The following is a 5,016-nucleotide window of genomic DNA, read 5'->3' on the forward strand; positions in this document are numbered from 1 at the left end:
TTTTTGGCCTTGGCTCCTTCTGGACCAATCCAGCTGTGTAAACACACTTTTATCCACAAGCTGTCTGTGGGAGCAGCCAAAGGATCTGCTTTTTTTTCTGTTAGAAGAGCCTGCCTGTGTTGAATGCAAGGCTTAACTCGTTAGAATAACAATTAAACAAAGGTAGGGTTGGTTTTTTTTTGTTGTTTTTTCTTTTCCTTTTCTTTGTAATTTTTAGCCTCTATTTCCTTTGCTATCATGGTGTCTGGGTGGTCTTAGCTGATGGTTAGTCTACTGAAAGCTAAGGGGCAAAGGGAATCTGTTTGAAATAAGAATGCTTTAAAGAAAGATGGAGAGGGGGCGCCTGGGTGGCTCAGTGGGTTAAGCCGCTGCCTTCGGCTCAGGTCATGATCTCAGGGTCCTGGGATCGAGTCCTGCATTGGGCTCTCTGCTCGGCGGGGAGTCTGCTTCCTCCTCTCTCTCTCTCTGCCTGCCTCTCTGCCTACTTGTGATCTCTCTCTGTCAAATAAATAAATAAAATCTTAAGAAAAAAAAAAAAGAAAGATGGAGAGGGAGTATGGGAGAACAGGATGCTTGAGTTCTACAAGTAAGCACATGACTTTGGGAATATCACTTAACTTCTTTGGGTCTCATTTTCCTTAATCTGTGAAATGAAGCGGTTAGACTAGCTTATCTGTACAGAATTTTCCCATTACTAATATTTTAAGTAATTTGTCATTTTTATGGCTTCTTAAACATATTCTTTCATTGAACAAATACTTTCTGAGCATATACCTTGGGTGCCTAGCAGTCTGGACAGCATTTTCAAAATATTAGCACTAGAAGACTTCTCAGAGCCCAGCTATTTAATAGGCACTTTCTTTTCTCTCTCCAAGTTCTCTTCTTTGTTTCCCCTGATAACCGTGTTCCTTGGACTATGGAGACTGATTCCTACTCCCATTTTATGTGTCTTTTCTGGATCTCCCAGCCAGAGTCTGGAGCAGATGTGAAACACTTGATCCTGTGTAGCTAATCACATACAATCCTAGAACTATAAGTTCAGGCTCATGATTTATTCCAGGCCAATCAAAATTCTTCCTGAAGTCTCATGTCATGGATTTTTAGAGAAAGAGAGTCCTCCATTTTTTTTTTTAAGATTTTATTTATTTATTTGACAGACAGAGATCGCAAGTAGGCAGAGAAGCAGGCAGAGAGAGAGGAGGAAGCAGCCTCCCCGCTGAGCAGAGAGCCTGATGTGGGGCTTGATCCCATGACCCTGAGATCATGACCTGAGTTGAAGGCAGAGGCTTTAACCCACTGAACCACCCAGGTGCCCCTCCTCCATTTTTTTTAAGTAGTCACTATGCCCAATGTGGGGCTCAAAGTTGTGACCCCAAGATCAAGAGTCATGTGCTCTACCGACAGAGCCAGCCAGGTACCCCAAGACAGAGAATCTTCTTTTATATGTGGGGTTACTAAATTGAAAAGAGATAGTATCTGTGGCCATTCCCTTTCCCTGTTGCATGGGAAAAGCCCAAATGGAGTTGGAAAAACTATGTGTTGGGAAAGGCCAACACAGAAAAAGAGGAGATGGGGAGAAATTTCAAATGGTTTAGTTTGAAGGCTTTTCCCTCCCAGGTATGTGTACCAACCTCTTTCTCAGACACTTTCAGATTGCTTTTTGTCACTTCCAACCAATAGAGTCGTGGCTGATACATCGTCAAACTATTACTTTTTAATGTAATTCTCACAGTGGTTGGGATTTGTTCAATGTTAGCTCTGCTAGTGCGTAGCAAAGCTGGGACCTTCTGGTTCCCAAACCAATAGATTTTCTAAACCACAGATCTTCTGACTCCCAAATCAATTCTTTTATTTTTCTGTGTTTCTTCCAACTTTGTATGGTGAAAATTTCCAAACATGCAGAAAACTTAAAAAACAAAAAAGAAGCTACCTATATATCTACCACCTAGATTCACCCGTTACATATAGTTGTGCTTGCTTATCATATATCTAGCCATTTCTCTATCCAAGCAAAAAATCTATCTCATTTTTAAAATGAGTTTCAAAGTAAATTACAACGAGTCCTCTTTTTGTCATGCTGTATCTCACCCTTATAGACATGGTGGTATGTTGGATGGGGCTTGGATGGGCCAATTGGCTTGTCCATATCCATGATGTGCAAGGGCCCTCATGGCAACAGGACAGAACCAGGGATGGGAAAGGAAGGCAGCTGGAAATGAGTCAGAGGCCACCATATATTAAGAGTGGTAAGCCTGGAGGAGACACACGCAAATACGTAAAGATGTAAGTGGATAAAATAAATTTTGTTAGTGATGAGTGCTACAAAGAGTGTAAAGCACAGCAATATCATAGAGCCTTCTTGTGTGTCAGGGAATACAGTATCATATCAGTCCTAGAAAAGCTTCATGGTGGACATGACTTTGGGCTTCTATCTCAGTGAAGAAGGCAATCAGCCATGTCAAAATCTGGAACAAGAAGTTTGGAGCAGAAGAAAGAACAAGTAAAAAGGCCCCAGAGCTCCCTAGTAACATAAAAAAAAGCATGGCACAGTCTCCTCTATCTTCTCTCCAACACCTCCTCCTCTCCCCCGACTCCTCCTCCCTCTCCTTTTCCATCTTCTCCTCTTAATCACCATCATCATCAAACATCCTCAATAGATTGGCAGTACATGTGATATATTCACTAGTGAATCATTGCTGTTTCTAGGTGAGTTGAATTATTACATCTTGTTTGTAACCCTGTTGGTCAAATTAACTCCACCAGTCACTTTCTGGACAAAGATCAACAGCTCCAAGGGTAGTTTTGACACACAGAAGCCCCATAAGCCTACAGAAACAAGCTGGTCCTAAACAGGAACATGTTGGTCTTTCACAATTTTGCTGGTCCAAAGAACAGGCTCAAATTACATCCCAAACAACTCATGGTTTCTTATGCTGCTCTTTTAACATCATAATTGGCAGGCTCTTGGCCAAAAAAATTGTTGGTTTATCTTGTGTAAATGGCTTAAATATGTGTTTTAGCATTAAAATGATCCAAAACCAACACTTTGCATTGCTTTCCAGTGCCTTTTTGACCTGCTCTCACTGGAAACCAGATTAACTTAAAGCTTTATTCTTGAAATGTCTTAATCTTCTGAGACCCATTCTGCCTTCGTTGGTTTCAGGATCATGAAGGTATGGGCCTCTTCAGTTTCTTTTATTTTCAGTAATTTTTTTCTTTAATTGAGGAGATATTTGTTCATAAATGAGCCAAAGAACATATGCTTCAAGTTTTATTTTTATAGTTTTTTAACTATGCCATGAATAATGTCCAAAACATCAACATTAAACCAAATTAATCCCATAACGGATCAGAAGGACATTTGGATCTAACACGTAGTCAACTGCATTTTTTTTTCTTTTTCTTTTTTTTTTTAAAGATTTTCTTTATTCATTTGACAGAGAGAGACACAGCAAGAAAGGGAACACAAGCAGGAGGAGTGGGAGAGAGAGAAGCAGGCTTCCTGCTGAGCAAGGAGCCCAATGCAGGGCTAGATCCCAGGACCCTGGAATCATGACCTGAGCCAAAGGCAGATGTTTAACAAATGAGCCACCCAGGCACACTGTCAACTGCGTTTTTCTTATTCAACTCTACAGAAATAGTAGAATTGGATTAGAAAAGTCAGAAATGCCCTTAGAAACAACAAGATGGAATTTTTTAAATGTAGAAATTATATATACCACAGTTATTTAGAGCCAGAATTATCATTGGAAAAGCTTATTTCTTGGGAGCAAAACTGTATTTATTAAGGGCAACTGTATCCCAAGTACGGGGGTGTCTCTCAGAATTCTCAAAATGTGAATTTTTGCACATACAAATATGGATGTATTGTCACTTTGCAGTAATATTTCTACAAGTAGGGTTGGAAGAAGATGCATTGAATGCTGCTGGTGCTTCCTCAGATCCCCTCAGATCTCTTCCCTTGTCTTCTGTATTTTTGCTTTTAACAGCGAGCACTTGTGACTCTCTTCAGAGGCCATCCCTTGGGCTGCTGAAGACACATTGCCCACTTTACTGAGAACGGGACATGTCTGGGAGTTCATATCCCATTAGTGACTGGTACTAAACTATGAAGCCCTTCTCCCTTCCCTGGACAAAGTAACTAATTTTGAGGTATAATTTCAACTCTAGGGCCCCCTGGGGGATCTGGCAGAAGCTGGGGCTCTGCTGGAAGTCACTTTTTGCTTGGCGTCTTTCTCTCCCCATCTTAGCTCCCGAACATTGCTACCTATTTCTCTCAGAAGTCCCTCTTTAACATAGGACTTGCACATGAGTCTTCATTGCAGAACTTGCTTCTGAAGAATCCCGTGTAAGACCTGAGATGAAGTTCATCTGTTCCAAACCTCTTGTTCACAGAAGATTAACCCAACCTATCAATTCTCAAATATTTGTTACAGGCCTGCTAAGTTTTGGGTCCAGTCCAGTCATGGCAAAGTAGATCTCTAGGAAAGTGGAAATGACAGAGTTCCTCTGACCCAAGGCACAACTTACCTTCCATCAGAGCCAATGGAGGATGTTACCAATGACAAATGGAGGAATTCTCTCCCACATTTCAGTACCATTCATACTTTATTAACCAACATTCACGGAAGCTGGGTGAGGGAGAAACCAATGAAGATCAATTGGAAAGTTACGTGAATCATCTATACCAATGGGAGATAGGCCAGTAGAAAAATATCTGTAGATTTGCCCAAGTCCAACAGCATTCAGTAAGCAACACTGAAACATTATTATTTGATGATTAATATCATTTTCTTCTAATCTCTATTACTTCTCTTTAAAGTTTGCAAATATATAACATAATGACAGTTAAGAAATTATAGGAAATGCTCTTATTTGCCCCAAGAGACCCTAAACACTACTGTGAGGAGCTGCCAGTTAAAGCACCTCTAATCTCACTGTACTTTTTAATTTTTTTTTTTTTACAGACCGAGAGAGAGATCATAAGTAGGTAGAGAGGCAGGCAGAAAGAGAGGG

This window comes from Mustela erminea, chromosome 7, assembly GCF_009829155.1.
Source record: "Mustela erminea isolate mMusErm1 chromosome 7, mMusErm1.Pri, whole genome shotgun sequence".
Classification (NCBI taxonomy): Eukaryota; Metazoa; Chordata; class Mammalia; order Carnivora; family Mustelidae; genus Mustela; species Mustela erminea.